Source organism: Bombus vosnesenskii, unplaced genomic scaffold (assembly GCF_011952255.1).
Source record: "Bombus vosnesenskii isolate JDL3184/JDL3185 unplaced genomic scaffold, Bvos_JDL3184-5_v1.1 scf7180000014961, whole genome shotgun sequence".
In the NCBI taxonomy this organism is placed as follows: Eukaryota; Metazoa; Arthropoda; class Insecta; order Hymenoptera; family Apidae; genus Bombus; species Bombus vosnesenskii.
The window spans coordinates 13294-41168 of NW_022883741.1; the positions used below are offsets into that span (position 1 = coordinate 13294).

The window sequence follows — 27875 nt, forward strand, 5'->3', positions numbered from 1 at the left end:
AATATCTTAACATCTAACATCACACGCACACGTTTAATAACTATATTTACAACGAATTTGGCAAGTTTCACGCCACTGACAAGATTCACGCCACTGACAAGTTTCATGTCACTGACAAGTTTCATGCCATTGACAAGTTTCATGCCACTGGTAAGTTTCACCCTACTGGCAAATTTCGCGCCACTGGCAAGTTTCGCGCCACTGGCAAGTTTCGCGCCACTGGCAAGTTTTGCGCCACTGGCAAGTTTCACGCTATAACCTAGTACAATCCATTTTTTGAACACTGCCAGTAAACGCTGGATTTGAAAGGCCTTTCTTCTTTCTATAAGATTTTTTCAGCATTTTGCTCCTGTCAAATTGAAATAAACGATTATTAGTAAATTTATATTGACATAAGGCGGAGGAAGAATATTATAGAATCTATACTTACGAGGATATACACGGAACCCACCAGAAACTTTGTTCCTTGCCGAAGTCGTTACCCTCCTGTAGGGTTTCTGGTAATTCCTGGTTCAACGTTTCTGGCAAGCCAAGGGTCAGGAAGGCGTGTCCAAAAGACAGCAAACCGAGGGCAACCAGCGGTAAAGATGGATCAATGTCAGCCTAAATTAAATGAAAAATATTCTCCCTTTTATACGCTTCCCTTTATACCTCTTTTAGAAGTAATAGCGATTAATTCCGCTTTCCGCTAATTCCTTAATTTCCCTTCGATTTTCGGGAAATAAATGAACACTTCTTTTAAATATTAATAAAGAATATTGGTTAAAGACAGAATTTGAAGAAGTTGTCAATATACAAAGGATCATTGGTGTTACCTGTATAACGAGATTATGTAAACATTCGTTTCATTTAGAAACGAAGCTATAGTGTAGTATCGCAAACCTGTAAATAGTTACAGACAATAGAAAAGTTACATTTCCTTCGCAAAAAAACGAAACGGAGGAAAATATATCGAAAATCTATCTTGTTTCCGTGATTCGTAAGATCACAAGAAGAATCCATGGCCGACAAGGAACATAATTTTTCTACGAATTAAACCAACCTAAAAAAACGTATTTCAATAACAGATAATATTAGTCGTAAATTAAAAAAGAGGTTGAGTAATTTTCGGATCGTAGAAATACGATGTCGTTAACAGAAATTTCGATTCACTTATCAGATAAATAATGTAAGGTCCCAAAATGTGGGCGATATAACCGATGATATGGATCAAAGACACGCCCTGAGCTCTCACCACAGTCGGCGGCATTTCCGCTGCATATTGGAAACCAATATTCGCGGCGATATTCACCCCAAGCCGCGCTATAATCGCCATGGCAACCATTGTCGAACCTTGAATAAGTTGAGAAATATGTAAATGCCACGATCGCCGCATTCCACGCACGATACATACACCCGATGCGCGCATGGTTCAATTAAAAATTAAATGTCATCCCTGTCGAGTATGTGACGTTGAGAAATAAATGTCAATCGTTAATGGAATAGGATTTAAGGGCGAAAAAGAAAAAGAAAAGAAGAGAAGAAGAATATTTGTATAAAAAAATTTTATAAGATTCGATTATTATTAATACTAAGTAAAATGACCGAATTGTATAATTGTAAATTCTCTATAATACGATTTTAAATAATACGGGTCTATATTATTATGTCGTTCAAGTCTGTTGTCTATAATCGATAAAAGAGAATTCGAAGGAAAGTTTTGTTGCAAGATGAGGAAATAAAAATAGTAAATTGTTTTATAACTACAACGTTCTATTCTAAATACGGATTAAAAAATGTCTATTTTCCACTCCTTAATGTCCTTGAAAACACGGATATCCCCTAACGCTACCGCTTATCTCCTTACTATCTAACAAAAACATTATTCTTGCATCAAGCACGAGCTTTCATTTCTCAATCTCCCAAAGCTTTCACTGGAGAAGCTTCAGAAAAGCGCTTTTTAAAACGACCGTCGATCGATAAAACCGGATTTTTTCTATAAAATTCACCCCCGCTTTCTCACTGCTGTTCACACGTTCCTGCTATTTTATTGAATAATATCGATTGACAAGTCATTTATCAAGAAATAAAAAAAAAAAGAAAGAAAAAATGTTACCAGAGGGGGCAGCGATGGCAACGAAGGAGAAAATGCCACAGAGGAACACCGATGCGAAACCCATCCATCGTCTGCCCCATCTGTCGAGGAAAAGGGCGAGTAGAACAGCGGCCGGAAGTTCCGTGAGGGACGCTAAAGAGAACGACGTGAAAACGTCGGGGTCCAGAAGTTTCATGTTCCAAACGTGGCCGTCGAACACCCACACCATCAGCAACCTAGAAAAAAATCAGCCGAGTCATACATAAATCACGCTGGACTTCAAGATCGTTTATTAATCCTTCGCATACTCGTTCCCTCGCGTTTGACGTTTATCGATGCTAATTATATACTTAAGCAGATTCTTAATGACCCGCATAAAATGCCCCATATATTCTCTTAATGTTCATTTGAGTAGTTTGTATCTAGTTTATGATAATTTGTGTCTATTTTAATACTGGTTTTATAAAGACAGGGAAGTAGCGTCGAGGCTGATTGATTGGTAACTTGGTTGAATTAACGGTATAATATAATTGGAATATCGTGAGGCTGAGAGTTAAGAACATATTCTTAGTTAATTTTATTTTAGGAAATGCAGGAAGATTCAGAATTATCATAGTATTAAAAACAAAGAAAATATAAGAAACGTAAAGGAAGTATAAAATTGAATACCTTTCCTATCTACAGGGTGGTTGGTAACTGGTGATACAAGCGGAAAGCGGGTGTCGTACGCGAAAAAAGAAGTCGAAAATATATGTCGGGTTATGGTTAGAATTTTGTAACAACTCTTCACGTGAATTAGCCATTGTTTCACAAAGCCGAGATTATATTTACACGTATATACAGGACTATCACAAAGCTTAACAAATAATAAGTCTAATGAATAATAAGTTTAACGAATGATAAAATTAGTGAATAATAAATTGTATGAATAATAAGTTTAATGAACACTATTAACAATGTCTTTGGGTTCAAACGAATCCACAGTCAACGGGATAACTCTTCACTAAACGTAAACTAATCTTAGGCGCAAAATACGATTGTTGAAAATGCTCGATGTATCACTCTCCAAAGCAATCACACGAATGCCAGCCTCGTGGAATTTTTCTCGCTGTACGATTGCATTTGTTTTCTATACCCGTTTGGAAGCATCGAGAAGGTTCCAAACGCCGTTGCTAGGCAGTTTCTGCCTGAAGTTTGATTATTAATACAACGTATGTCCTATTGTATCGACACCTCCGAGGCAACATCACACGTGGCTAGGCCCGACATATAGAATAGAATTTTTTTTTAATTTTTCCGAGCGAAAATTCAAAGTCGATTTTCTCGAAAACAAAACCTCAAACGAAAAATTTTTATTCTATATCTTCGACTTCTTTTTTCGCGTAGAATCATCCCCTTTCCGCTTGTACCATCAGTTACCAACCACCCTGTATATCTTTTCGTACATGATTATAAATTTCTCTGGTGTCTTAGTTTTTTCTAAAATAATATTGTAATCATTGCTGAGAATTTACAAGTAAAAAGTTCTAGCTGTGTAGTTTGTTCGATTGATGTTGGAAAGGTTAACTTACCAATAAATGATGAGCATGATAGTGATACGACCAAGTCGTGGCAGCTTGAAGAGATGTAGGACAGTGTATTGATTATGCGATTGATCCTTCTCATTCATCGCCTTGCAACTTTTCTCAAATTCGTCGAATATTTCTTGCTTCACCTCTTTACCGTTCACTTTAGCGAAGTTTTTCAGCATCTCGATCGCTTTGTCCACCCTGCCACTGGTTATGTACCAACTACGGAAGTATATGAAATACGCAAACGTTATAAAAGCCTGTAAGAAATTTTCAAAATCATCACTTTCACCAACCTTTTGTATCGACAAACTTTTTGTGCAAATTTGAATAGAGCTGTCTAGTTACGCATCAATCATTTATTTTGCACAGCTAAAAATGTGATGGCTTATCGAGAGAAAGATGTTGACCTTGAGATGTTTTATTTACGAGACAGAGGAATCGATGTAATAACCGATCCCAAGATAGTATGTATTGCTGGATAAAATATTACCCAATTTAATTCAGCTATAATTTTGGAATTTTTATGGTCCGGTCTCAAAGGACTTTTGATGTTTTAAGAGAAACTTTAACGTAAAAGAAATTTCTTATATTTCTTTGAGGATTATTTTTAAAGAATTTTCCGATGATACGAAGATACAAAAATAATCCAAAGGACGAGGTAAGATTAAATGTCTACTATACTATCGTATACTAATTTACTTACGAAATTTCTTTGTATTATATTTTTATAATGAAAAAGAAATTGGAATTAAACTACCGTGCACTTTCAGGAACAATCCATGGTCCTACAAACGCAACCACCATAGGACACGCGGTGACCATGCTGAGGATCCTCCAATTTGAGATCCAATATGCGATTCAAGGCAGAAGACTCGAGGCTGCCGCGAAATAAAGTCCAAACGACATGTTCGCTACCAGAGTTCGATATTTCGGACCGACATATTCGATCACTGAAAGAATAATTCGTGATATCGTTATTGTATTACATCGTTATAGAAATCTTCCCAAATGTTTCGTCAATTTCGTTTCTTCATTTGATATAATAATATTGTTTCCTTATTTCCTTTAGGTTTGTCCTTTCTTCGTTTTTTACCAATCTAATTTCAAATATTCGGACTTATTTGTAGATTTTATAAATCATTAACATCGACAATGTAAGATCGTTTTGAATTAAAAAGAATTTTAAAAGGAACACTGCTTTCATCTCAATATCGAACGGAGAGTGCCTCAGTAATCGTGGTATAACCGAAGATTATTCTCCATAGGGAAATAGGTCACTCGAAAGATACAATTTCATACCAGAAAAGTATACAGAATTAAGTATCCTGTCGTTTAAAATAAAATATCTTAAAGTATCCCTAGACACATGTAATTTTAATACCAAACTAGATATACAATTACACAACAAATTTCAAATTACGAGTTATAATTCCAAAATATAAAGTTTCAGTAAAATCATTTACCATTAAATATCTTAAAATTGATATCGTAAAATTCGAATAAAAATTTGACTTAAGGAAAAACAAACCGACATAGGGCAATAAACATTTATTCAAACACGTCATAAATAGTTAATCGTTACGTAAAACGGGACCGATACCGGTGCCTCATTATTAGGTCATAAATTATAGTTTTCCTATTCTCAACAGCTTTTTCTCTCTTATAATTTTCTCGATGACTCACCGATAATGAAAAGCACGTTGAAGCAGTTATCGAACGAGGTACCGACGACTAATCTCGCCAGAGAGAAGCTCCAGAAGCTGTTGCAAAACGCAGTGCCGACAGACGCGATGAAACCAACCGCGTTACACGCAACCAACGCCAGAATTCTGCCACAATGGTCGGCTATGTAACCGAATATTAAGCCTCCAAGAATGCTGCCGACGAAGAAGGCCGATTGTGCTGCTGAGCCGAGGAATGCGTGGTCGCATACCCATTCCAGCTGAAACAGAAAAGGGGGATGCTTTATGATTGCGGCTAGTTATGAAAAAACACGGCGTGGTTGGAAAATCGATAGAAGGTGAAGAGAATAAGGAAGACGACGAAAGGACGAGTAATAAATTCCGTAGTTTCTTAATATCATCAGAATTGAGAACCTGAGTCGTAGGTTAGTTAATTGTAGTCTTTTGGTAATATTTTTAGTAATAAAATAGTAGAGGTTGTTTGCATAATTCTTGGATATGATTAGAGAATTTGTCATAGTGGAAGGAATATAAATTTGTTAAGTAGAAGATAGTATCTCCCGATTTAAGTAGGACTTTTTTAGTAATAAAATAGCAGAAATAGAAATTAGAAATAATAATAATAACGATAAATATTCGATAAAAATTTCTTGAGTCGTAAGAAGTTACCAAATGCGTATTTATACGTTCAATTCGAAATATCTGTCTATTGTACAGTTGTAACTTTCACTTTCCGATTTATGCGATATTATATAAACGGATTCATGTTCGTGATTTAATACGCCGAGACGTACAAATAATTAAGGATGACAAGGTTAATTTTATATTCCGCTATAAACGAGCTCTGTTAAGATGCAAACAACACAACAAGTAATTACACCTACGTCTAAGTTCGTGCAACCAACAAGGACTTCTTTTATAATGACTGCATTATATGCTATCGTCAGCAGCTTTACGAAAGACCGTAAATATTTATAGAACGACGGTTCCAACAGTTTTAATTTAAATAAAAATTTGTTAATCGGTGTCGAAAGTTTGAAGTTACTTTATATAAAGAATATAATTTTCTCTTGTGATTTTACCTCGACAGCTATAGATTTGTATGGTATCATCGTGTGATTAAAGGTCCATCCATATTGGCATGGTTTTATTGGGGCCAGGATGGGTCTGCCTCTCTGATACCACTCTCCAATATGTCGGTATAGTTCACATTGTACATGTTACATCGCGAAAACGAAGTCGCACCTTCCGCCAGCAATTCCTCACTCGACGCTGGAGGGATCGATAGTGCAATCCTACATAAAACAAGAATACGTTACATTAACGGTGATGAAATTTGCAAGAAGTATTTTTAAGAATACTAATTTTCGTTTGATTTTCTTATCTTTTTTTAAATAACCAAGGAAAAATGACAGCAAATGGTAGAGAGAGGGAGAGAAATGGGAAAAATAAGATGAAAATTCTACTCAAAAGTGCATAGTTTTTAATCCTAATCTTAAATTAGTCCAATTCCTTGAAACTTAATTCGAATCCTGTTTAAATAAAAAAAGTGACAAAAGTAATATACATAACAATATAAAAATCTATAATAATTTCTCTAATAAAGAATAACGACGATATCAGTAACAGTAATAACACATTATCTTTAATAGTGTTTACATTTTTGCATTTTAAAATTTTCTGTAAAAGTAAAATTCGCATAAAAATCCGCGGCCTACTTATTATTTATAAATCTGCTGTTTCAAAAAAAAAAAAATCAAAAATGGGAAAAGTGAAAGAATAAAGTAACAGGAAAACAAAAGCACAAAATACAAAAGAGGAAAAGAGACAATGACCGTAAAAATAGGAACAAAGGCAAGAGCTGGAAGGACGATCGTCCCGTATCTATTGCACTCCGAGGCATTCGAATTGTGTTGGGATTTAATTACCGATCGCTGCACGTATCGGCGAGTCTATTTCCAGACAAATAAACGGTACGCGGGGAGATTCGAGAAATTGTGCGAAACGAAAAAAAATTTCCTAGCCGATCAGTTCGCGGAACACGTAATGAGAACAGCCACAACGGCGGACATAGGAGCCGAACTGATTCGCCGGGCCGCCGAGGTGGCCAAGGCTGCCGAGGCACCCCGCGGCCACAAGGGCACGCAGGGGAAAACCCTGAAGGAGGCGGCGAGAACCATCACCGCGGGCGTGACAGAGTAAGTGAGGAGAACGGACCCTGTCACCGACGCACTCGCTATAGCGCAAGGACGCATAGCAACACTGGAGGCGGCGGTAGAGGCACTCCGAAAAGAGCCGGCCTCGCGCCCCACCGCGGATGAGAGCAGCTACAGGGCGCGTCTCGCTGCAGTCGAGCACCAAGTAGAGGAGATGAGATCCTTGCTGCATCGACTGGAGGAACAACTGCAGGGAACAGAAAAAGGAGAAGGAAAGGAGGTCGCCCCTGCCGCGAACACGAGAGGGATGGAGCCTGGAGTCCCAAGCGTCTCAGCGCCCAAGGGTGGCCGAACGGCTGTCACCGAATGGCAGACCGTCGGAAGGAAAAGAAGAGGAAAGAAGAAGGAGGCAGGGAAGAAGCAGCCGGCGAAGCTGATCCCCGAGACAGGGGCGGAGAGCCAGAGGAAAACTCCGGAGAGTGGATTGGAGAACGCACGAAGAGGGGGAGGCAGGGGGACCCTCCCGCGCGCACCGAGAACGTCAGCGGTAACAATCACCCTGACGGACAAATCGAGCCAATCCTACGCGGAGGTGCTGGCTGCGGCCAAGGACAGTGTCTCCCTGACCGAGCTCGGCATCAACACGATGAGGATGCGGAAGACCATCACCGGAGGTGTCATCTTAGAGGTCCCTGAGGACCAGGGAAGGGAGAAGGCCGCAGCGCTCGCAGCACAGCTGACGCGGGCTCTGGACCCGAACGAGGTCCGCGTGGCGACCCCCTTCCGAGCCGCGGAGGCAAGGGTGTCCCTGATAGACATAGCGGCCACCAAGATGGAAATCCAGAACACCCTGGCGAGGGAGAGCGGCTGCAAGCCGGCTGGGAGAAATCCGCCCCGCCCGGAACGGACTTGGCACCGTATGGATACGAGGCCCTGCCAGTGCAGTGAGGAAACTGGTCCAGGCTGGAAAGGTCGCCATAGGCTGGTCGACGGCGAAGGTCGAAGCCATCGAACGGAGACCGTTACAGTGCTACAGGTGCCTTGGGATAGGACACACGGGGAAGACCTGCACCGCCAAGGAGGACAAGGGGCACCTGTGCTTCAGATGCGGCGAACCAGGGCACCAGGCGAGAGCATGCACTTACTGCGAGCCCGAAATGCCTGCTCTGCGAGGCGCTTGGAGCACCGTCGGTGCACAGGATGGGGGGACCGGCCTGTGCCCCCTCGAAGAAAGGAACGAAAGGAGCCGCCTGCGGATCCACGGCTGCAAGAGGCAGCGAGAAAGGCTCCCCGTCGCAAAGCGACCCTAAGCCCGCGAACAAGGAGGTAGGCACGGAGGAAGCCACAAACAAGGAAAGAACACTAAAGAACTGAGAATGCGCATCCTCCAGACTAACCTGCGAAGGTCAAGGCGAGCACAAGACCTGCTCCACCAAATCATCCGGGAGAGCACGGTCGCCCTAGCGGTGGTGGCGGAACCATACAGAGTACTGGATGCCCCGGAGTGGGTCGGAGACACGGACGGAATGGTTGCCGTCACCTGGACATCAACGCCTGGGGCGTTCGCCTACGGAGCCCTGCTGGAACGCGGCAACGGGTACGCCGCGGTCGAGTGGGCAGGGATGATGGTGGTGGGGGTGTACGTGTCACCTAACAGCGGACGGGCAGCGTTCGAAGAATTCCTAGACGGAGTTGGCGAGTCCTGGGAGACTTCAACGCGCACTCCACGGAATGGTGGAACGCCAGGACCAACGCGCGCGGCCGCACGCTATCAAACTGGGCCGCGGGACTTGGACTTCTGTTAGTGAACAGGGGCTCGACCAGTACCTGCGTGACGTGCAGAGGGAGCTCCATTGTTGACATAACATGGGCCTCCCCCGAGGCATTCAGGCGGATCTCAGGCTGGAGAGTGGCCGAAGGGGTCGAGACGCTGTCAGACCACCTCTACATATTCATGGAGGTGGACGCACCTGGACCTGGAATACCGACGACAAACGACGGGCGCGGCCCGCCGAGGGGGAGACACGCGCGCCCACCACCTAGATGGAAAATAAAGGAGAGGAATGAAGATCTACTCCAGGCGGCTGCTATAGCAACAGCTTGGAGCTGGGAGGCCTCGACAACGACGACCGAAGCAGACGTGGAAGAGGAGGCCGAGAACCTCCGCCAAGCCATGACAGCAATCTGCGACGCATCCATGCCACGAGCCACACCGGGCACGGTGCGAAGCAGAGCAGTTTACTGGTGGAACCCCGACATCGCGGAACTGAGGACGAGATGTGTCCGGGCCCGAAGACAGTACCTAAGGGCCCGCCGCTGGCGACGACGCGACGAACAAGAAGTCTCCTTGCGCTACCGGACGTACCGCGCGCTACGGCGCTCGCTGCAAAGGGAAATTAAAAAAGCGAAGGACCGTACTTGGTTCGAACTGGTCGAAACAGTCGAGTCGGACCCATGGGGGAGGCCATACAGGACGGTGACACAGAAACTACGCGCGATGGGCCCCCTGACAACGGCGGAAATGGAGCCTGCGCTGCTGACGCGGATCACCGGAACGCTCTTTCCCCCACAAGAAAACAGAGCGGCGGAACGGCCACGGGAAACGACACGACCGCTGGAATGGAGGGACGACTGGGAAGTCACGGAGGAGGAGATATGGGAGGCAACCAGAAGAATGACCGCCCGCAATGTGGCACCGGGCCCGGACGGAATCCCTGGCCGGATCTGGGGGGAAGTGATGGGGGTCATGGCCCCCAGACTCCGGCACCTCTTCACAAGATGCCTGAGGGAGGGAGTCTACCCCCGTGCGTGGCGGACGGCGAGGCTGGTCCTGCTCCATAAAGAGGGCCGACCGACGACCTCGCCGTCAGCGTACCGGCCGATATGCCTACTGGACGAGGTCGGCAAACTACTCGAGAGGGTAGTCGCCGCCCGCGTGGAACGACACATAGCGGGCCAAGTGCCAGGTTTGCACGAAAGCCAGTACGGCTTCCGGAAGGGGCGCTCGACGATTGACGCGGTCAGACGCGTACGAGCGATTGCGGAGGACATGGTCTCCCGGAAAGGCGTGGCGCTGGCGGTTTCCCTGGACATCGTCAACGCGTTCAACACCATGCCATGGGACAGGATAGTGACGGCCCTGGAGCACTTCGAGGTTCCCAGCTACCTCGTCCGATTGATCCGAGCCTACCTCGATGACAGGTGGATGTGTTACACCAGTAAGGAAGGAGAGTAAAAGCGATCCGTCGAGCGTGGCGTCCCGCAGGGCTCGGTGCTGGGCCCCATACTATGGAACGTTGCGTACGACGAGGTACTACGATGCCCGCTACCCCCAGGCGCGGCCATAGTATGCTATGCGGACGACACCCTAATCCTGGTCGAGGGTCGTGGCTGGCACGAGACGCTGCGCATTAGCGGAATCGCAACGGCCTGTGCGATCCGTGCCGTGAACGAACTGGGCCTGAGAGTCTCCCCTGCGAAGTCGGAGGCCACCTGGTTCTTTGACAGGAAGAGGCGAGGGACACCACCGCCCGGCCTATGCATAAACATGGCAGGTAAAACCGTCCGGGTGGGATCACAGATGAAGTATCTGGGACTCACCATCGACAGCCAGTGGACGTTCGAGCCGCACTTCGACTCACTGATCCCGAAGGTGTCAGCGGCTGCCAATGCCCTGTGCGGCCTACTATCGAACATCGGCGGGGCCGGAGACGCGGTGCGCCGACTTTACGAGGGCGTCGTTCGGTCACGAGTGATGTACGGGGCTCCAGTATGGGCGGACGACCTGATGGCAAGCCGTCGCAGCATTCTGCTCCTGAGAAGGCTGCACAGAGTGACCGCCATCAGAATCATTAGGTGATACCGGACGGTGTCTCACGCGTCGGCGTCCACCCTAGCCGCGTCCCCCCCGTGGGAGCTGCGGGCGCTGGCGCTCAAAAAGAGATACACCCGCCGGAGAGAATGGCACCCGGGAGAAGACCCCACCGAGCAGGCGGCTCCAAACGACACAGGAACCGCCGAGGAGGACACATGGAACCTGTGGCGATTCCAACTGATCAACGGGAGAAGCGAACACCGAGGCGCGGATGCGGTCCTACCAAACTGGGAGGCATGGAGGAGCCGCCACGGCCTCCCACTCACATTCAGGATGACACAAGTACTCACCGGACACGGCGTGTTCGGCGAGTTCCTGAAGAGAATAAGGCGAGAGACGACAGACATCTGCCACCACTGCGGAGAGGGCAGGGACACAGCGCAGCACACCCTGGAGCTCTGTCCGGCGTGGGAGCTGCCCCGCTACACCCTGCGGCACGCCATAGGAGAAATGTTGACCCCCTCAGCGATTGTGGAAGCGATGTTGAGAGGGTCACAGGAATACGAGGCCGTCCGCCTCTTCTGCGAGCGAGTTATGCTCGCGAAGGAGCAAGCGGAAAGGGAGAGAAAAAAGACTCTCACCCCTGCAGGATAAGACGATGGAGAAGGATGGCAGTCAGACGACCCAGAGCCGCCCCGCCACCACCCCAACGGACTACGACCAGAAGAAGTGACAGCGCTAGGGACAACGGCCTCCCCCTAACGCCTACTCAATAGCCGGCTCGAACAAGAGAACGCGAGAAGGGGATGCAACTGAAGTTAATTCATAAGAGGTTCCTGGAGCACCCCTGTCACGCGCATAAGATGGTCATCGTGGAGTTTTAGTCGGTAGGAGTCCGACACTACTCTGCTGTTACGCGATTATTGCAGCAGCGGAGTGTCCATGAGGATTTCTCCACGTACAAAAAAAAAAAGAAGTTCGCGAAACACGTGAACGTCTAGAATCTGCCGGAGGTCGTCGACCAAACTGGTTTCCGGCGGGCCTGCGGAACGCTAAGAAATCGTCGATCTACAAAGCGATAGTTTCGCCTTGGCCAGGGTGATTCAATGGAAAACAAGCGTAACGAACGATTTTCTTCGTTGACGGATCGTAGAAAACCAGATCTCGCATGCGTCGTCAAGAATGGTAACACGATTCGTTGGAATCGTGCCATCCAGACATACTATCCTTTCGCCGGTAATTCCTTACGTTCTTGAAATAGAACACGTGAAAAAGACGTTGATAATAGTATAACTATGGAATCGCGATTTCCAACTATTTTTATCTCGTCGCGAACTGGTTACAGGTATTGTTACGTCGCGTAACATTCTACCTAGCCGAGGCCACACACCGCAGGCAATATGGCAACCAGATGTCTTCGGATACTCGCAGCGTATCCTCCATAGTTTCAAGGACCTTCCATAAATTTCATAGATTTCCTAGAAAAGGTCCTTCAAACGAAACAAACATCTGTTTCCGAGGAATTTCTAGAGACTATTGTCTACCACGGCTTAACAAGGGAAAGTTAGTTTTTCTCACGTACGCTGCAACTTTCCTCCCACTAACCACTTTCTCTCGAGGGCGGTTAAGACCCTTCGTCTAACCAATTAACGACGAAGCCTACTCCCTCACTCTCCTAACTCAAATCGTCACGAACAAATCCGATGGTCCCGTGCGCTAGACACACCCATCCTTAGCGTTCCTCCGACACATCATCGTCTCCCAAGACAGTACTGATTTTACATCCTTCGAACGGTCAACATCCTTTAACCGGGTACCCACACCCGCAGATCAGTCACTCACTCATCTCGTACACACGCACCAGCGTAACTGCCTTCGTTATAAGTTGTTGGAATAAACGGTGAAATATAACTTACTACTGTGTCATATTCATTCAAACACCTCTGTTATCCTAACCGAAACAGGGGAACGACTACTTCGCGGCGTCGATTCACCGAATCGTAGCGAGAATTTACGCCTCTCGCTGACGCGTTTTCCTCGCGACCGCGTCTCTCCGCGAACGGTCGTAACAGTTATCTCCCCCACTCCCGTACGACACGATATTTACATATGCATTTACATATACAACGCAATACCTGGGTTTTCCTGATTCAATAAACACAGTTGTTTCGTGCATGTTATCAGATATTATATTGTGGTTTTAAAGAAACAAATTGTCCCAATGCGATACGTTATCACAGCTGAGAAAATGGAAATCTCCGTGCAAGTGGAAGATTCTGTCGTCGAGAATATTTATTGCGACCTGCATGGAAAACAAACAGGCTTTCGAGAAGCCTGGTTTAAACTACGTGCACGTGACTTGAACAGATATGTACATGTTGGAATACAACGATATCAGTCGCATGCGGATAGAGTGTTTGATCGTACAGATTCTTCCATTCGTTGCCAGCGCCATCCCCACCAGCGTGCGTTCGTGAGATGCACCACGGCAGTTAGCACGTGCATGCTTTTTCAAAAGGACGCCGGAAGAAGCGTGAGGATATGAATGGAACATTCTAGACGAGCACGTCGAGAAGCTACTAGAAGGTTCTGTGCCACATGTGACGCCACACAGACACCCACACAGGTCACACTCATTACTGCATAGAGAGTGGGGCTCTAAACCTTTTCAAGGGCCATGGGTCACTAAGCCAGTCTGTGAATAACTAGCCAACTGTCTACATTCCAGAACGCACATTTATAACTCTCGAAATAATTGTTTAATAAATATCACATTGTATTATTTCAACATAAACATTGTGTCTTCCACAGAATATTAATCCTAATTCCAAGATTAAATTCTAACAGTACATATGCATATAAATTGTCTCCTATAGAAGGTGGTTAATTCTAGACATCGAAAGGAACGTCTTTAATGAAAACATGTATTGATTTGTTATACGATCAACATGATTATTGACCATTTCGATCTGCCGGAGCTGAAAATGTCTATCGCGTAACAGGGTAAATTCGAACATAAAGAAACTATGTAGGATCGTTCGTTACGTATAACTCAATAATTCAAATAAGACAAATTGCACATAAAGTGTCACTTACTTTTGTTTGTCTGTGAGGTTCCATCGTTCGAGTTCCGGAACGGTACCCCAGTGTTCAGCTGGCAATAGCGTGATGAAGAACTGCGTGAAGTAGAGGAACGCGTAGACGAAGGTGAAGGAGCATGATGAAAAGGAACCATTGGTAGCGGCTGGCCTCGCCAACGTACGGTAGTATGTCGTCGAAGGTTTCGATCTTCGGACGTTCGCCCTCCTCGGCTTTTACGGACTCCGCCATGACTGTCATTATCTCGATATCTGCGAATCAATGATCCTCGATCACCTACTTAACTCGAATTACACGTTACGAGGAAACTAAGTTCAAGGTGAATGGGGTATTATTAGGTCGTCGAATAAATTCGTGTTGCAATGCGTTCATACCTTTTTATGTGTTTTACGAATACAGATCGATAAACGATCAAGGTGATCGATCTTATGATATACAGTGGCTCACGGAAGTACTCGAATACTTTCATATCACGAAACGTTCTATAATTTCGTTAGCACTCTAACGAGATACGATTATCGAGATTATAATAGTAAAATTTGGAATCAATCTGAGATTGTATATTGAAGATATATATACATGAGACAATGTATATATATTTCGCAAATATATATGTTAAATGAAAAATTAATATGTATATAACACATGATGATGATTTTACTACGTACATCGTGGCTTATTATTCTTATTAATTTAGCGAATAATTGACTGCTCAAATACTCTGGTAATTTTTATATATAAAATAACAATAATATATGTTTCCAATAAATATATGAAATTTCTATATACACGTTTAGGTTTGTTTCAAATTTTCTCAATGTAATTACGACGATCGTGTCTTACTTCAGTGTCAATGAAATCTCAAAGTGTCTCGTATAAAAATCACCAAAGGTTTGTTTAAGTGCCCGAGTACTTTCACGTGAGCGACTGTTGTTTTAGTAGCAAGTTCTCTTATGTCTATCTCTTCGTTACATTTAGCCGGATAATTTCTCATGTTTATCAACGTGTTATGATCTTTCTCTTATTAAGCGGAGAAATCTCTTCTTCGCTAAATTTTCTTAAACGGGTTCAAGGTGAGGTGAACCACATTGTTGAAATCAAGATGAAGAAGATGAAATCTAAAGTCGAGATGAAAGGAAGTAGATGTTTGTATTGTCTAGATATATTGCCATGCTACTTTTTGACACGATATAATCTTAGGTAAAGGCTAATTCAAGGTGATACAGAGTGTACTGGAAAAAGTGATTTGAATTTGCTAGAGAGGAAGAGAAAAGGAAAGATCCTTGAACATTTTTGCAAGGTTATTGCAAAATGGAGGATACTATCGAAGGCTTATTGCTGTCACTTGTACGTTCTAACTGGAGTGTCCTTTAAATAATTTGCTTCTTATTAGATCCTTTTTGCAAATAGGAAGATAATATTTTTGGGACGTGAGGATTGTTAAATAAAAATGTAATGTAATCAGATGTAAATTGTCATTGGAATAGAAGAGTTTGTTTAGAAGAAATGATCATGAAATACACAAAATGTATCGTGCGTAATGTGTAAATAATAATTAATTCTAAAGACAATTAATAAAAATTTTAAATAATAGAGCACCATACCTCCGGTTCCTGCTTATTTTGACACTGTGCAGAATGTCACACGATTGTTGCCTTTTTTTTTAAAGATTATTCAGTTAAGAAACAAGCACCAATAAAAAAGCAATTATAGTTAATTATTAAAAAATCCAAGTAGGTATTACATAAATAAAATTATCAAGGAAGATATTTATCGTAAAGATTGTGTGCTTATGAAAGAAGTAAACGAAATTATTGTAGCGCCATAGTAATTTGTATGAATCTTTGAATCTTGTTTAAATAAAATTTTCGATAAAAATTTGATTCTATCAGTGAACGATTACTACAGTTAATTACTGGATAATTAAAACAAGTAAGTAAAATTATTGTTACAATAATCCCGACAAATTCGTGATATTATTCAACTAGAATCGTTAAGAAAAGATTCGACACCGTTAGCGAACGCCATTTTACTTTTACTTCACGAAGGCCAACGTTATAAACGTTGAATCAAGAGCAATCATTTTCAATATAAAATATACGCGCGAAAGCTTTTGCTCCCTTTGATAATTGAATCCTTAATTTGCCGCCAATTAAACTCTTTCCCAACCACCTTCGTCTTCTAAGAAACCTTTTATACCCCAAAGAGAAATCCCCTTTTGCACAAACTCGCTTTTTTTCAACCATCGTACAACACGATATGATATTTACACCGTGCAATTTACACGATTCAGATCTCAATCTTGCAAATCATTTCGAAAATAGATCGATGATTAAATCGATTATAAAATCGTCCCTGCAAGTTTTAATTGATTAATTATTTCTTTATTTGATGAAATATTATTTATTATTTAAATATCGTTAATTTACTGGCGTTCAATGAAATTTCTCGTAGAATTAAGTTCGTTTAAAATATTATTAATTTAATGACATTTTTTGTAAGATAATTGCGGTTAGATTTGATCTTTCACGAAATCTACGAGATGATCGCGTTCGATTAATCACCGATGTAGCGCATATGTAAAACATTTAAAACAGTCCATACATAGATGTTTCATAAGTGTAGATGATTATTTATTACGGTTCTGTGTAATTAATGTTCGTTGCGATTACCACGAACTTAGATAAAAAAAAGAGTATTAATGACGAGAGAACCGGAAGTGACCAGTCCGTGACATAACTGTTATTTTCTAGGGGCTTGGTAACATTTGCATAAATTATTTCGCGTATACTGTAACGCACTTTACGTTACAACGGTATGCCGATGGACACGAGAAAAGAATTTTTCTGCCACAAATTGAATGACATTTTTGGCGATAATGATTGTGTGGAATGATGATTACTTTAATTGAGATTCTAATCGAGATTCAAGTGATATATGAAGTTTGTACTTTCCAATAGGATACATTGAGAAAAATGTCTTCGAAAGAGAATATGCTATTTTTGAATACACCATTTTTTAATAAGTCTAACAAATTCTGGATCTTTTAATTCACAAGGTTGCAAATCTCCAAATTGTTCAGTCTGAATTTTCGAATCTTCTAATCTCACGATCTTCGAATTTTCTAATCTTCGAATCATTAAAAATCCTAATTTTCATAGAATTTTCAAGGAAGCTATAAAATAAAAATATAAAATATAAAATAAGAAAATTTGAAAAAGATACATAATGCGTTCGATCCAACACCATTTGCTCATAGTAAAAAAAAAAAGATAAAAGAAATTGTATGCAAAATAGGTAAACGTATTATAGTAAGTATTAGTCAATTATAGCAGATTGCTATCATTAATCAGTAATTATCCGAGTCGTAGCTGCATCTGTATATACATGAAGTATACAACACTAAAAATACATTTTCCTTAACAAAAATACTGAATAAACACATTCCTACATAGCAACTAGTCAGCTGTGATAAATTGTTCGCTTTGAACAACGATCGACTAAGTTAGCATTGATTTCCGGATTGTGCGTAAAGCGTGCAATAAAACGAACACGTGTTTATCCCTAACGTTAAGCCAGGACCACCTAAATTAATACGAATTTTCCCATCAGGTACCGTCCTTATTCTGACAAAAAAATGCAAGCGATATTTGTGCATGTAAATAATTTGTCTGTGTGTATATATAATAACTTATATGAAACAAGTATTGCGATATTTCTCGTACATTGCTAGATATAATGATTTTAAATAATTCTGGCTCAAAAATTCGATTAAGAATTACATTGCAATTTCTAGAAAATTGTTACAACATTAAAAAAGCGAGATCCCTTAGAATATGGTATATCAAAAAATCTTACAACCAATAATTTTACGATTAAAAAATGTAAGAAACCTCCCCAAAGTAATCGATCCGTGAAATTAATGAGAAACGTATGCTCCAGCAAAAGCTACGCGCGAATATTGAACACAGCTTCAAAACCGACCTTTTCCGATTGAAAACGCATAGCAGAGTAGCAATAACTCGTCCACCGACGCACCAATGAAAATGGAGGCTCGTAACGATCGTCATAACTCGAGTGACTTAACGATCTCAGGACGATCGTTATCGACCGATCGCTTCCGTTCCGGCCTGGACGTTTAACAACGAGGACAAGCGTGTGTCAAACGTTCTCGGTAACCGGTTACACAAAAGTGCGCACCTTGAACAACTATTACATCCCAGAACTAATTAATAAGAGCGATCATGGCTAGCATGGATACATATAGTTTGCATACGTGATTTTTCCCTGCGGGGCCAGTTTTCTCGCCTTCGAATCGATCAGGGAAGGCGATCGTGATCGCGATCGAGCCATTGAAATTCATTCGATACACACGAGATACAGCATAGCGTTTTGATCTCGCGGAACTCGCACAAACTACAAAGTCAAACTTACAGACTCGTAACAATACAAAGTGGAACGATCGTTTGGTTTCACTTCCAACCGTAAGTCTTCCTATTGATTGGTGTTCTTCTTGGTCGTAAGGGAAAACGAAGAAAAGAAAGGAAAGAAATCTGTTATTAATATTGGAATACCATCGTTTTCGAGGAATTATCGTTCTATTTATTTATTTATAATGGCGTTATCGAGTTAATTGTTTCTTAATATGATACATTAAAACACTTATTGTAGTCGATAGAAACAGAAATTTTATTTAAGATTGCAATCCCAATTATCTGATTTTCCTGACGGACAATTTATATGGATCGATTGGAATTCATATAACAAGAGTTCACCAATTTTCTTCGCTACTCATCATTTTTCGTTCGCGTGATACGAGCTCACGTTCAAGTGAGTGCTTCAAATCGATAAAAGTTCGATTAATTAATCGAGTTCTACCATATTTAACGCGAATAAGCTTTTGCATAATAAGCAACGAATGAAATAAAAATTTGTTGTAATACACGATGAGTAAGTTAGATTAATTATCGCTTTATATGATAAAAGTCCATGGTTCAGCGACAACATTGGAATTATTTTTTTCTTATTCATCTTGGAATTTATGATTGTTTACGGCGTTCTTTTTTGCGACAAATTGAGCTTATGGAAGTAATTTCTCTTCTAGAAAAATTGAACGCTAACGCCGTGTGCCAAGATAATGTGCAAGAACTAGTGTACAAAGAGTTAATCATTTTGGCTTCTGAAAGACTATATGAGTCACGGTTGTCCTATTCTTGTTGCTTAATTGCAGTGTTTGACCACCTGTTCTAGAATAGTGAGTTTACCTCTCACTGATCGGCATCGATTGGTATTTTGTAGTACAGTGCTTTGTTAGTCGATCGTGGCATTTAAACATACCAAGTTCATGGAGAAGAAGGCAGTTTTCTAAGTTTATGTTCTTTAGAAAAACATAATTTTATCATTAAAACGTCCGACCTTTTGATACCCATCTAAATATGTTATACATAGTCTCGATAAATATCACGATAATGGATAAGTATATATAGTCGCGTTTCTGTTCCAATAAAAGTGAACACTGATGCTATCGAAAACACTTGTATATTTTTAGAAATTCCAAAAACAACAAATCCGATGTCAGTGATTTTGTCTGATTTGCTAGTTTCTAGCGTTAAGATTGAATACACAGCTGGCAAATTTTCTATTTCAAAGATCTATTTAACTTTGTGATTAAACAGCTTTCTACAAAGTTTTGCGGATTTGTTAGTTATCTTCGAAAGAATAAGCAAGTTTTAAAGGACTTTGATCTGGTAAGTTTATTCCTCTTCAACCTTATACTTAATCATAAAGTAACGCTATAATTAGAAAATTAACATAAATGGATTTATCATATTTCTTCTGTCTAACCTTCTTTAAAACAATTAGCTGTTAAATGAGCCAGAGTTCTAGGAAATCTCTGATGCTGTTGATCTTCAACGAGATACAGATATCTGACAGATACTATCAAAATTCTATAGACGTCTATCCTTCAACTCTCAGCATACCAATGTTTATGCCATCATCGACGTTTCTTCACAAAGGGTCCTTAAAGAACTTTATGATTCTGTTACTCCTAAGTTACTTTGTACTGTTATATTTTTGTCATAATAGTGCCTACTAGAAATGTTTACCTAGTATATAAGTTTCACTATTATTACCATTCTATCGTATGTTGTACTCGGAGTTAGTCACAGTTTCTCACAAACGTCTAACTTACTCTTAGTTATTCTGGCACAGACGCTGTGTTTCACTTACTGAAAAAATAAACAAAAAAAGCAAAATGATGTACGTAATATACTAAAACATTCTAAGATACCGTGGTAATTTTTCTATTTCTTGTGTAAATCATTTCAACTTGTTTTTTTAATGTTTTTATTCCTAATTGGTACACCGAAATGGATGTAGCAAATGTATATCACGGTATTATGCAAATAGCCTAATATCCGAACGTTCTATTATCCAAACACAATATTTCTTCGTAACGAATGCCCTTTTCCGTTTCAAATATGTACATACGTATGTCGTCAGTGTTCATACACAATGTACTCTTTCCTTGATTTGATTCATTGAATTGTGTTTATACGAATTTGGTATGAAACTAGGAAGCGGTCTAACTATCGCAGGAAAATACGATGTAAACGAGAAAACTGGAAAGTGATGTAAGCGCAACAAAATTAGCAAAAATACACGATATTGGAGAAGCCAGAGTCACAGACATTAAAGGAAGAAAAACATAATTGAAAATTCTTCAAAGCAAGTAGATTCCTCGAATGTTGGCAACGGTAGAAAGCCGCAAGTATTCTGATGTAATGAAATGTTTCACGTAGACGATAATAATGGCGATTTTATATAAATGAAAACAGCAGACGAAAACTCTAATAAAAAGATATCTTCTCATGCCGAAGCACTCGTGGCACTCGTAGAAGAACTCCGATAATTCGAAGTACGATAAAGAACGTAACTCTGTGTAGTTATTTACGTTGAAAAAATTATCTGATTATGGATTCATAAATATTTAAAGAATCTGTCGATTACTCTTAAACTGTATTTGGATAAATGAAATTTCGTCTTCCTATTATTTCAGAAAAGAGAGGCTCTACTACATTGTCTGCAGTATGTTTCTAATAATTAGTAAAATATCTGAACTAAATAAATGTAGACGTGAAAGTCACTGCACATCAGTATATTAAAGGTCAACACAAATACACTGACTGTCACATCACGAAGACATTTTAAAGAACTAATAAGGACAAAATTGTTTATTTAACAAGTCAAAATCTCGATCAATTAACGGACCACCATTATATCGTGATATTTAACGAAACTTCCAATCTTAAGAGCCATATATTATTATATTATAGCAGTGTTATAGCAGTCATTGGCTCGGATTTTAATTAAATTGGTCGTGAAAGTGAGAAGAAGTAAAGAGACCGAGTAATCACGAAGAAAAGGTATGTATGTAACTTGATCGAAGCAAATACCAAACTTTTAGTTGTTATCTTCAACGATGGAAATTTGGTCATCTAAGTAGGTTATCGACGCAAGTGTTAATGAGAGATAAAACACGATTGGAGCAATGAAAGAACTTCATTTTCTTCCTTCTTCGCAAAATAGCAAATATACAGTAGCTCACATGAAAATATCTGAATATTTGTGCAAACATTTTGTAAATATATCATGTGTATTATGTTCGCGATCAATGAATATCGCAGTAGCTCCTATATGAGTTTTCAGATTGACTAAAAATTTGACTGACCTACAATAGTCATGTCTCATTCCGATACTAAAGAAATTTTTAAATATTTTATGTAACGCATTATGTAAAGATACGTAAGTTATCTATGCTAAATGCTGAAATACTTATAGAAGTCCTTTATGGATATAGTAGATATTATAATATGTGTTATATTATATATAATATATAAGGCGAAACATTTTGAAGTTTAATTATCACCGTAATGAGACACGGCTAAGATAACACAGGTACGGTTATATCGAACAAGTTTTTCCCGATATACTTCATAATGTTCCGTGTAACAGATAACATACATTATACACCAAAGCCTTTTACGACCAGCGTTCAAATACTTTCACGACGAACCACTGTACCAAAATTCAAGTCTCACGCGACACATCGATACGAATGATCGGTGCAAACAAACGTTTACCTTTTCCACGATCGTCCGAGAGCAACGCGAAACTTCACTAGGCGTATCACAAATCTCGTCGTGGTTTTGTTTCTAAAACGAGAAACTCTCTGCAGAAGTCACAGAAATAAAATGAAATCTAGCTTCTTCACTTTTGTCCGACTCGATAAGTCGATTTCGAACAAACTTTACTCTTTTCTTCTTCTTCTTCTTCTTCTTTCGGATGTCCTTTCACTGTTTCAACAGGATAAAACGGAAATGGGAAAAATAACAAAAGAAATCGCGGATCGCAACGACTCTCGTGATCCTGTGATCCAAGTCCAGGACACGTGCTCGATCTCGATCGTCACAATGATCTTGGGTGCACGGATCCTCGATTTTTCGGACGCCGCGCTACATCGTCGTTTAAAAGGGGGCACGCACCGACTGTTCGCCGCGTGGACAATTAGCGGGGCTTTATAGCGTGTGCAAACGAAAGCGGAGCCCCACCAGCGTCGTGTGTGCGGCTATTGGACGATGACTTTGGTCCCCGTGGATCGTCCTGTCGACAGCAACGCCGAAGTCGAAGACGTCACTGGAGAACTGCGGGGATTTTACGATTCCAAAGAGCCGCTTCTCCTGTTGCACCGCGACCGTTGGGTTTTCTCGTGACTCGTTTGCACGCTTTTTTCCCTTCTCGCTCTTCTCACTACCATCGCAATCTTCTTTCTCTCTCGTCGCTTTGTCGCGACACGTATACGCGACCGGAAAGCGAGAAACATAAACTGATGACGCGCAGGTGAGTGTACCTTCCGAGAACGTTGCGACGTTGTTGCATGGTTTGATATGTTTCCTCAAACTGTGTTTGGTTAACTAACTTAATTCGCCTGTTGGTGACTCATGGAGATTTGAGTGATATTACGAGGTGAAGTTGCGGAGTATTTGGAGTGAGAATTTGTGAATTTCCTGTGTTTCACCATGTTACGTATGGTAATTTACAGTGTTGTTTGTATAGTATAGTACAGATTGGAAGAGATACAATAATAAGCAGACAACTAGGCTGGTTAATTGATCAGGAATATTAATTGAGTATGAATTGTTTAGCAAGAAAGAGAAAAAGGTATAATTCTAAGTTGCTTTGCTGCGTACATTGGGATTTATGATATACGAAAGATCGATTCCTTTCAGGTAGGAAAGAATGATTATAAAATAGAAATTATTACGTAATTTTTAGTATCGCAGGTTTACCGTGGTATTGAATTCGGCTAATGATATGTGAACTGGAAAAACAATGATCATGTGAATCAAACGTTGATTATCCATCCGTCGAAGCGTTAGTCAGATATCGTGTAACTGATAGTTCCTTGAGTGGTTTCAAAGTCGAACGATGAAACAATTTGAAATAATCGTTCCATTATCGACGAAATGAACGAATTTATCTAATGGGGCTCGTTAATTTATTCGACTTTTAATATTAATTACTAATTGTTATAGAAATTGATTTAACAAATTTGATATAAATTGATTTATCATTAATTAATCGATGGTAGAAAAGAAACGTTGGAAAATGAGTAATATGTAGCTTTAGTTTTACAGATTTAACAAAATAAATGTTACTATTTAAGAAAAAATGAATTTGATGGGGTAAAAGCTATATGGAAATATACTAACGACTTAACGAATTTAAATTTAAAGGACTTTAGAAACAAAGAAACAGAGACAAACTTGAATTGATTGAATTGATTAACAGCTTGTCTTGCGTGATTAAATTTAATAGGATTAATTGAAAAGTATATCGTATACCGTGTGTGAATCATGATAAAGTTGGTTTCATCGTAATTCACACGGTACTCGCAATGATCATTCAATCGGCAATTTTATTGTTCCAACATCACATCATTTACTTATCTTCGACTTGTACAATTCCCTGTGTTTTACGCAATTCTCTTCTTTATCCATCATTTTCTCGCATAGCACTCGAGTAAAAGCGAATCAACCGTTCAGTGAACCATACTTTGTTTCACTATGTTTCTTCACATGGTAAATGTTTTTTGATATCTTTTTCAAATTAAAATTCTACGGTTCTTCGGTTTATTACATTGTGAACGAAAAAATCAACAGATATATAGAAAAATATCGAGGTTAATCGCATCGACATTTTCAAATTTTTTAACACTCAATTTTAACTTTCTAATAATAACTTTCAAATTTTCAAATTGTCGAACTTCTAAATTTCCGAATTTCCAAATATTCCAGTTTCGATGCGCTCGAAGTTCTAAATATCCTAATTTTGAAATATTTTCAAATCGTCCAAGTTCCAAATTTCCAAACTTCGATATCGCCGGAGTTCTAATTTTTTGACCTTCTATGTTTACCCGAGAGATAAAAAAATTATGATCGGATAGTGTCGATTATGTCAATCGAGGATTACAAATTTTCTATTCATGCGACCTTCGACACCGAAAATAAATGAGCGCGATATTTTCCGTTTTTATCTTCCTCGAGCCGCAGTTAATTAAACCAATTGTCACGAAAGAACACGGTAGTTTTTCTGATTCCCGAAACAAAATAGCCCCATTGATAGCTTCAGGCAAATTCGCTGAGTAATGAAATCTACTCGCGAAACACGGAGACGCAGGGACTTAACCGTCAAAGATATTTGCTTCAGAAACCCGATACCCTTGAAAAAGAAAAAAAAGAAGAGAATTACATGTTATATACGCGAGATGCAAGATCGCTCTTACGATCTTTCTTACGCAACGGAACAGTTTGAAAACGAAGTTTGAATTTCGCGCGTATTCCAGTAAAGGGTTCCTCCTTGAAAATTCGCCAATAGAAATCGAACGTGAAAGATTTCGTGAACGCGAAAAGCTATTCGAATTATTCGTTGTTTTAATTCTCGAAATTCGTTGATAAATATTAATTATATTTTATCGCAGTGGAGGATAGATTTCGTAATAGACGCGTGAAGAAAGACGTTTTATCGACATTTATAAGAATTATAAGTCATCGTCTTGCGTTGATCTAAGAGGAAATCTAAAACAGAGGTATCTTCCTGCGAGCGGTTTGAACAACGTTCATAAAACGTTCTTTTTCGTTGGTTACAACGATCTTCTGCAAATTCGAAGATTGTCTCGGTTGCTGCAGTATATGTTGTTTCTAAGATTTGTCGATAAAAGCGCTAAATCATCGGAATTACTTATAAGTAATATACCTGTATCATTCCGTTTGATAGGTCTGTTCAACGTGTGTCGCGAGATGTTATTATTACCATAAATAGATAACGATTTTTGCTGATATTTTTTCAAAATTACGTCATCTTGTAGAGCATAGAAGATTGGAACAATCGGTATATCACGCTGATTGATCTCGTCATTTTTGTTCGTCTGTATCATAAATTAACGTTAGAAGGCATATAGTATCTTTTTCTTTCGCCTTTTTTTTTCTTTTTCTTTTTTTTTTTAGGAAGGAGGTTTCTCTTTTCTGTTGCAGGATAGTGCATAATTAATACTTTTAATAAATCCATTTTTATGCATACAATAGCTTTTGCCTGACTTTATAAAGACGTTATGAAAGTACGCACTGTGATTTTCACAGAAGACAATAACGTTCCTTTAATTACTCGATCGACAAGGTGATTATTAGCATGTTGTTATTCAGGGTCGTCAATTCTACGTTGCGAATATATAGGTATTTCTGATATCAATTACTCGTTATACTCGTTATGATTTGTATCCAATTTTCGTTTCATTATTTCCTCGTTATGTACAGTTTGTTTATAATTACTATGCATATCTACAGATTATCTTCTGTAATTGCTTGATATTGATTTCAAATTTTTATCGAAGTACAGTCATTCTTTATTTAATTTTGTAAATATTTATGTAGTATCGTGGACGAAAGGCCTAAGAAATATCGGGCGAACTATGAACAATGTCGCGAGAGCCGAGGCGCCGTCGGGCCCATCAATGTGTCATCGGTCTTTTCAAGTGCATAGTTTCGTGGAAAAGACCTACGTGACCCTGGCCACGAGCGCTTGCAGAACACGTGTGCGGTGGGCCTAGGAAAAAGACAACGGAATGCGGCAACGGCCAGAGCGTTAGTCGAAAAGCAGAGTGCGAGTCGAGCGGAGACAGAGGTTGCGAGTGGCGCTGCCGAGAGAGTGTGGATTGCGCTGTTTTCTGTGCGTTTGGCGTGAATAGTTCAGGTTGAACAACAATCGTCTTTTTCTGTCTGATTAACATCTCTATTGTCCACTCTTTGTAAACACATTATATCACGATATTACATTTATTATTTTGTAAATATTTTAATCCAACTCGGAAGAAAAATATTCTGTTCTGATGCTGCACGATGAATAAATTATTTCAGCAACTCTAGTGCGTTTTGTTATTTAACAAAATCCAAAAGGTGCATCGCGGAAAGATACATCGTCGTTGATCGTTCTTATAAAATTTGCGTGCATGATAGCACCGATAACGTTGCGACATGACAACGCAACATGCCCGGGGATTCGTCTACATGTCGTATGTCCACACATAGGACGACAACATTTGCATTCGTAATCGCAGCTATAAACGGTGCTTCACACATATCGCAAACTTCCTTATCAGCTCCTCTGAATAAAATCGAAAAGAAGATTTGATGATTCACGATAAATATAAAGTTTAAGTCGGAAGCTTGTCGTTGAAGAATTGAAACACGTAAAATACTGCTGTTTAATTTCGATATCATTTCTTTTTAATTATTGCTGCCTCGACTATTTGGACAAGCTACAGATCATTAAGAAATAGACTTATACCGCTTTCAAAATTATTATGATTACGCGATTATGCTATTCCATTTATTAACGATGTTTCGATTGATTCAAACGAACGAAATATAAGAGTGAAATTATAATTCGTTTATAAATAAAAGTTTTACGTTAAAGTACACGTAAGTCTCTCGTTTTATCAATTTTTGTCGAAAAATATACTTACATCACTTTTAAAATAAACGCTTCAGTTAAAAGTGGAAAGAATTCTGTTAAATACGAAGATACGTGTAACTGAGGAAATTTTGTCGAAGTAAAATGTGCATGTCTGTTAAAATGAATAATACTTTGATATTTTTGAAGTTACAATAATATACGAAAAGATTCCTAAAATCAAATAAAACAACAACTTTGGTGTGATGTTATTAAATCGAACACCGCGGGTAGAAAGATAAGATTAGTTTTATGGATTTTATATAATATAAGCGTATTAATATTTTCAAAATATCCAAAAGTATGGCAAGAACACATATTCAATTCCAAAATCAAATAATTTCTATCGTGTATAATGAAAAAAAAAGAAAAAAAAACAAAAATTGTGACTTATTACAGTCTTACTGTACA

General features: G+C 40.1%; 1 pseudogene; it reads right to left on the bottom strand.

Moving 5' to 3' along the window:
- Nucleotides 1-252: 252 nt before the first annotated feature.
- LOC117240819 lies at nucleotides 253-23041 on the bottom strand (annotated as a pseudogene).
- Between the last annotated feature and the right edge of the window lie 4834 nt (nucleotides 23042-27875).